The 8,148-nt window shown below is 39.3% G+C and overlaps 1 pseudogene; it reads left to right on the forward strand.

The window, feature by feature from the left end:
- The first annotated feature begins 3,994 nt into the window (after positions 1-3,994).
- LOC149208921 (uncharacterized) lies at positions 3,995-5,652 on the forward strand (annotated as a pseudogene).
- Positions 5,653-8,148: the final 2,496 nt, after the last annotated feature.

An 8,148-nucleotide genomic window follows, 5' to 3' on the forward strand; every position in this document is an offset into this window, starting at 1 on the left:
TCCCCCAGACGTCAACCTCCAGCGGATCGGGGGCTGAGAATAACCACCCATCGTTGGTTCTGAAGTGCTGGGCATCAGACGGCTGGCGGGTTAATTCGGGTGGCGTGCAACTTTGGAGTGGGCCCGCCTTTTATTAACATTTTATTGCAAGCGGAGGGGGGGGCCAAAACTTTAGAAATGTTGGTTTATGTGTTATGCGGGGGTAACGTTTAATGTTTAATTGAAACATTTAAATGCTAAACTTTAAACAAAGAGCGCAAAAGGTAGGATAGTAAGGTTTAAAGGTAAAGGGGTGGGCGATGGTTATTAATTTAACCAGGGGTTAAACTAACTCCGGGGTTAGGACGCAGAAGGGTTCATATTGGTCCCAAATGGACTAATATCTCCCAAACCACGTTACATAGCTATAGTGCTATAGGGTGGGATATATAATATTTATGGGATTTTATATAGTTTTTTGTAGCAATAGGGATGGGGAAGTAGTTAGGGAGTTATATAATAGGGTTAGAAGTTAGTATGACTTTGCAAAAATGGAAAGGTAAGGGGGATGATGCCAAGTTTATGATTTGAAACTTAGACATGAGATTTGAATGGGATATGGAGAAATGATTTTACACAAGAAATGTGGCTTACTTTCATTGAGAAATCCAAACTTGACTCAATGTTTTACAAAAATGAGGTGAAAGCAGGACTGGTTGGGCAGATCCCAAAGTCCTCAAGGGGGTGTTAGTAAGAAACTTTTGAGGGGAAGGGTGAAAGGGAGTTAGACATACTACCAGAGTTCTGCCATTGGACAACTTCTTTGACCTTTCTGTGATTGATGAGATGAGATTTGATTGATAATACAAGAGGTGATCCAAACCTTGCTTCTGCAACCTCAAACTACCTACCCAGCCTCCTACACCTAACATTTTTTCTTCTTTTTGCATGGGTGCACTTAGACTTGCAGACCCTGATTATCCTCTTTTCTTTTGACTGCCCTCCTATCTAAATCTACCCTTATCTCTTCCAAGGGCCCAGATTAAGCAGTTGGGCTCCTTCATTTCTCTGCCTATCTACTGTTCTGCCAAGCTTGAGCTGTTTGGACAGACATTGTTTCTCTATTCTACAACATCAATTTAAACATGGCATGGTCCCGATTAAGCTGTTGGGCCATCCATCAAGCTAGTAGTGGCATTTTGGGTAGCCACTTTCCTGGTCATTCTTTGGGGTTCATTTTTATTCTTTTCCTGACCAATTTACTCTTTTTGCCCTTTGATAATTCTTTTAGGGCATACCCTCTTCACATTTTTTAATTCAGTCTCTGTACATAGAAAATATGGAACCTTTGCAGCATGAAAAGATGAACATATTTGGCACTTCCACTGTCAATCATGAAAAATGAAACCTATTGGTATAGGAACCTAACAGATTGTACTTGTTTTACTTGTAAATCTTCAAGAATTTTCCTGAGCCACACAATTTCTTTTGTTGCTTCAGCTGCTGCCACGTATTCTGCTTCTGTTGTGGAATCTTCTGGAACTGATTGTTTGCATGATATCCAGGAGATAGCTCTTCATCCAAGAATCATAGCATATCCTGAAGTTGATACCCTGGTTTCTTTGTCTCCATCAAAGTCTGAATCAGAGTATCCAATCAAGCTGAAGTCATCCACCTGTGTATACTTGATTCCAAAGTCTTAAGTTCCCTTCAAGTACCTTAGAACTCTTTTTGCAGCAGACCAATGTCCCTCACAAGGCTTTTGCATAAACCTGGAAAGGATTCCAACAGCAAATGAAATGTCTTGGTAGTTAGGTAGTTGAGACTTCCTACAAGCTGTCTATACTTTGTTGCATCCTCAAATTATTTTCCTTCAATAGATGTGAGCTTTAAGTTTTGTTCCATTGGAGTAGTAAGAGGATTTCACTCTGTCATGCCAAACCTGTTTAACAGATCTCCAATGTATTTCTTTTGAGAAAGAAATATGGACTTTGGATGTTGGGTTACTTCAATGCCAAGATAGTAATCAACATAGCCTAAATCAATCATTTCAAAACTTTTCCCCAATTCCTTCTTTATGGATGCAATGTAGCTTTCATTGTTCCCTGTCATCAAAATATCATCTACATATACCACTAGATATACAACTGTTTTTCCAACTTTCTTGACAAATAAAGTTGCATCATCAAGATCAAAATGTTTGAAATTGAGTTTGAGAAGATGCTCAGTTAGTTTTTCATACCAGGCTCGCGGTGCTTGTTTGAGGCCATAGAAGGACTTCACAAGTTTGCATAATTTATGTTCATGTCCTTTCACATCACATCCTACAGGCTAGGACATAAAAACATTCTCTTTTAGATCTCCATTCAAGAAAGCAATTTTTACATCCATTTGATGGACTTTCCAACCGTTCTGAGCTGCTAGTGCAAAGAGTGTTCAGATGGTAGCCCATTTTGCTGTGGGGGCAAAAGTCTCCTCATAATCAACCCCTTCCTTCTGTGCAAAACCTTTTTCCACAAGCCTAGCTTTGTGCTTGTCAAGTGAGCCATCAGCTTTATACTTGTTCTTGTAGACCCACTTGCAGCCAATTGGTTTGGTTCCTAATGGAGGATCAACTAGCTTCCAAGTGCCGTTCTTTATGAGGGCATCATACTCCTTTTGCATCGCTTCTTTCCATTCATCATGAGAAGCAGCTTCTTTGAAGGAAGTTGGTTCAAAATCTGTAGACAAGTTCAATTCACAATCATAAGAAACATCCATATCAACAGGTGAATTAGAGTCATCTACATCACCTCCATTTTGCCGGTTTGAATTTTTGGTTCCTGTCTTTCCAACTTCATTAGGATGAACACTTTCAAGTGTCTTTGTCACCCACTTTGGGGGACCTTTTTTAGATGGTCCAGGCTGCTCCGTTGATTGAGTTGGGACTGAATCAAGATTGAGTCTCCCAATTCTATCAATTACATCACTTAAAGCATCATCCGTTGTTGGAGTTTCATGTGGGGGAGAGTGTTCTTCAGAAGAAGATTCCACATTTTGATCTAGTATAGGAATCCCTCCTTCAAGATGTGGAATCTGATTATCAAATTCTTGAAATGATTTTGCTTTTGCGAATCTATCCAAGCGATCAAGTTGCCGCTCAACAACATTGTTAGTTTTGGATGATTCAAGAAAAATTACATCTCTAGATACAACAAACTTCTTATTTACTTCATCATAGAGGCGGTATGCTTTGGAGGTGTTTGAATATCCCAGAAAGATACACTTACGACTTCTAGCACCAAGTTTGTTTCTATGTGTTATCACTGAAAATGCTGTTGCCAAAATTTTTTAGCCTAGCTTAAAGACAGGGTGTTTTCGCAGCGCCAGAATTCTTTTAGCAGCTTCGCAACGCTACATGTTTAGGCGGTTTCGTAGCGCTCTACGAAATTGGGGATTGGCTCGAGTTTTCAGCAGAAGGTTCATATACTAAATTTTGATGATAAGGTTCCTGCCCGAATGGTGCTTACTACTATTGACACTGCAGTGTTTAGAGCCACACCAGAGCCTTCTTGGTCCATCACAAACAGTTGTTCAGTTGCAGCTCATTAAGATTAATCTTCAAGAGGAAACATGTTTAATAATTACTTCTTTTGTGGCTGAGGGCATTATGGTAAATCCTGGTGATGTTTTACCCAATACTTCGGTGAATGCTCTTTACTTCGGTCTCAAGGAGATTGACCTTACAATTCCGGTAGATGTAGCAAAGCTAGATCAAGACATTTGCAAAATTGTTGATAACTGCTACACAGGAGTAAGACTTCATGTTCAAAGATTGATTTTTATATAGTCATCATATGTGTCATTTGAACTTCTCAATCTTGAAAAAGATCCAGCTTGCTTTTCTCTTTCCAGAAACATGTTCCTACAGTTTTAGCAACTTGTAAAAGGCGAAAAACTACACTTGTGACAACCTCTTTACCTCCACATGTTCTACCACGCACTGTACATACACTGTTGGAAACAGTAGGAAAAAATGCCCAGTGGAGCTCAGGAAAAGAAGAGCATTCAGCTAACATTTTCTGCTAAAGGTACCGGGGGAATATCATTATGTGTAAGGAATGGAAATGAGTTGCCCTTCTGTATCACTCATGTTCCAAGTTGGCGGTAATGCAACCTGTCATAATATGGGTGCTTGCAAAGAGACGGTTGACAGTTGTACAAGCAAAAGTTGCGGTGGTTATGAGGTGAACATAATGCACTTTCAATAGGAACCGCCATTCCAGCTCGTTTGTCTGGCACCAACATAAGTGATAATACAAATGGCGCTGGAGGAGATAGGATTCTCTTGGAGGAAACAACAGAACTGTAATGATTGATTCTGAAAGAAGAAGTGCATGATCTACTTGACCCAAATCCTCCAGCTGCAGCGAAGCTAGATGGTCTGGGTAGTGGAAAGCCAACACTCCATGTAAAGTCACCCATACAAATTCGGGAAACAGCTAATGGTGGAATAAATCTTACAGGTGTAACAGAGATAGATGTCACCGCTCAAGAAGAAATGGCTTCTGTTTTAGCTCAAGGGTCGTTGTGTCGAGCTACTGGAAGCACTAACATGAATAATCAATCCAGTCGTTCTCATGCTATCTTTACAATCAACATGGTGAATACGAGGAAATGGGATGCGGCATTAAGTGGTGATCCAGGTACTGCAGAAGATCGGTGTGAAGATTTTCTATGTGCAAAGCTTCACTTAGTGGATCTTGCAGGTTCTGAACGAGCCAAGAAGACAGGTGCGGATGGTCTCCGTTTCAAAGAAGGTGTTCACATTAACAAGGGTTTATTGGCACTTGGAAATATCATAAGTGCATTGGGAGCGCATAAGCAAGGGCCTGCAACTTTAGTCTTCGGAACCAACAGAACCGTATTTGTCATCTCAAAATTGTGTACAATAATAATGGGTATTTGTTACAGTCAATATGTTCAGTTGATGCAGAGTGTGATAAGGTATTGATTGTATTTTTATTCTGAACCGTGGGTATCAGAGAAAACGCAGAACTAGGTATCAGAGGTAGCCAAGAAGGTAATAACAATCGGTTTGGATCCTCGTATGGTGTTGGAATTGCAGCGCAGGGTACAAGGCACAAGCAGTGCCATTCAGCTGCAGGCCATTCAAGGAGATGTTCTCAAATGTGAACTGCCTTATTTCGATGTGTGTGTGTAGCAAATATTCCTTACCAGATATCTTCTCCGTTTACATTTAAATTGTTATCACACAGACCAATTTTTAGATGTGCCATTATCATGTTCCAAAGAGAGTTTGCTATGAGACTTGTTGCAAATCCAGGAGATAATTTGTATTGCCGGCTTTCAGTGAATACTAAATTGCTAGCTCGTGTTTCACATCTCTTCAAAGTTGGCAAGAACAATTTCAGGCCTCCTCCAAAGGTTGACTCCTCGGTTGTACTAATTGAACCCTGTAATCCTCTTCCTCCAATTAGTTTCAAGGAATGGGATGGCATGGTCCGTCTCTGTTTTAATTGTAAAAATAAGACTTTAGGGGCGATCTTTAGGCAAAAGGCTATCTTATCACTACTGAAAAAGAACTTCAAGACATTTCAAGCTTTGCAAGAAGCATGTCAGAAGACAAATGAGTCTGAGAACAATTCCAGAAGATATGGATATTCTCGATGAAAAATTGCTTGAGAATATTAATGATACAACTGTCAAAAGTTTGAATGGATGCAGAGTTACAACACGGATCCTTCAGCTAGTACCCAAGATTGAGAACTTCCGTTCCACCCTGAGATGTATCAAGTTTTGGGCAAAGAGGAGAGGAATATATTCACATACTTTCGGGTTTCCTGAAGGAATACACTGGGCTGTGCTTGTTGCACGGGTTTGCCAAATGTTTCCAAATGCCACCGTCAGTATGCTGGTTTCAAGATTCTTTTGGATATATGCACATTGGCAGTGGCCAACTCCAGTGACATTGGTGGAGACCCAGCCTGATTATTCTGATGGATCAGATAGACATCACCATATACCAATTATCATACCAATGTACCCCTATAGTTGCCGCAGTTACAATGTTACAAGAAGCACCCTACAAAGACTCAAGTCAGAATTTTCACGTGGCTGGGATGCAATAATGAAAATGGAGTTAAATTGGAGCACCTTGCCAAATAGTGGTGACTGGAATGTACTCTTTGAACAATTTCCTTTCTGCTCTAGTTATGATTTTTTCATTCAAATCCATGTTACAACTTCAGATGAAGATGATTTTCAGAGTTGGAGAGGGTGGTTTGAATCACGTTTCCGTCATCTTCTCTTGAAGTTTGAAAAGCTTCCAGCATACTGTGATCCAAATCCATACCCATATTTTGACAAGAATCTAAAGGAAGCCACCAACAGGGTAGTTTTTCCATAATGACCAATAGCAACAGCTGCAACCAGTGGGTTTGTCTACGATGGTAATATCCTTCAAATGGTGAACTGTGAAGCCTAGCAAACAACAACTATTCAATTTTGTGAGGAGTTTAGAGAAAAACTGTGTTTTTTTTTAAAATCACACAGCAGTTTCGTAGCGCGCTACGAAACTGCTGTAGGTGGTGTTTTTAACATAAACAGGTAGTTTGGTATACAAGCGGGAATTTTAAAAAAAGTGAGACACCTGTCCATCATTACAGCCTACAGCACATTAAGGACATGACAGCCCGCTCTTTTTATTAAAGGATAAAAGCATACTCCTTAGGATTCGAATATGTTGAGGCAAATCAAAGACCGACAAACAGGGGCCTATGTTTCAGGGTAACAGAAAGATATGTCATTAAAGACAAACATGGAGCATTAAAGTTTCATCACAGCCACCGCCAGAAAGTAAGCAGATGTCAAAGAATGAAGTTCATTGTAATTAAGGCCATCAAAGCTACCGCTATAGTAATCCACTTGGCAGAGAGTGAAGCTTGGTTGTAATAAATTCTTTTTCCAGCATGATGTAGAATTAGAGTTTTAATTGTTTTAGGAGTCCAGAGCTGTCAATTAGTAGGAAAGTGGCTTTTATTAGTTAGTTTAAAAGTGAATAGGTGTCATTAGGAAAGGACTTCGAATTCCCCTCAGAGGAATCGGAGTCAAGTAGGAGAACTTTATAAATAGCTGAAAGAGAAATAAACAAAGGGTTGGATGTTTTTAGAAAAGACTGTTTTGGTTTATGTGAAGCAGATTACAGTAATAGAAAAACAGCTGTTGTTTCTTCTCAAGATTCTCAATAGATCATATTGTTCAAATGTATGGTGGTATATTCTCTTAGTGTTCTTTTTACAGTATTGTTACAGCATAATCACTCAGAATTCATGTTTAATGCTCTGACTTCCTGTATGCTTGGCAAGCTGTGGTTTTGTAAAGTATGTTTGAACATCTGATGTAAAGAGCCTTGACTTCCATGAAAAGACAGTGCTTTTGTTTACTGAAATGTATGAGACTCCATAAGCCCAATGGGAAGCAATTCTGTCCAGCCAGCTTATTTTTCATGTGTCTTGTAAGAGTTAGCCATCTTGTTCAATATCAATAACCTATGAGAGAGCCCTCTCAGACTAAGGAGGCTAAGCCTTAGTTAAGAGCCTGGTTTGAAATAGTTTCATGAAATCTTGCTAGGTAGCAGCCCTTAGTACACGATTTTGTGATAACACTATGTACCTTTGGTATCAAGGCATAACAGGTGGAACCAAAGACCCTGAGATGCTTTACCGAAGGAACATGTCCATACCACATTTCATAAGGAGTCTTGTTTCTAATAGCATTAGATGGACATCTATTCTTTATATATGCAGCACATAAAAAAACATGAGCCCAAAACATTATCTTTACATTCTTGAAAAAGAGCATGGATTGTACCATATTTAAGATTGTCCTATTCATTCTTTCAGCTACACCATTCTGTTGGGGATTATAAGGCACAGTTGTTTGATTTTTGATCCCATGTTGGCGAAGATAGTCAAATTCATTTGATGTGTATTCTTTTCCATTATCAGTGTGAATAGACCCAATATGAGATTGTGCATCATTTTCAATCCATTTATGAAAATTCTTGAATGTTTGAAAAGCATCAGATTTGTTCTTCAATAAATAAACCCAACACATTTTGGTGTAGTCATCAATAAATGTCATGATATATTTATTTCCATTTGCAGA

This window comes from Pinus tabuliformis, chromosome 1_2 (genome assembly GCF_031772625.1).
Source record: "Pinus tabuliformis cultivar Carrire ecotype Pingquan chromosome 1_2, CPIR1, whole genome shotgun sequence".
Lineage (NCBI taxonomy): Eukaryota > Viridiplantae > Streptophyta > Pinopsida > Pinales > Pinaceae > Pinus > Pinus tabuliformis.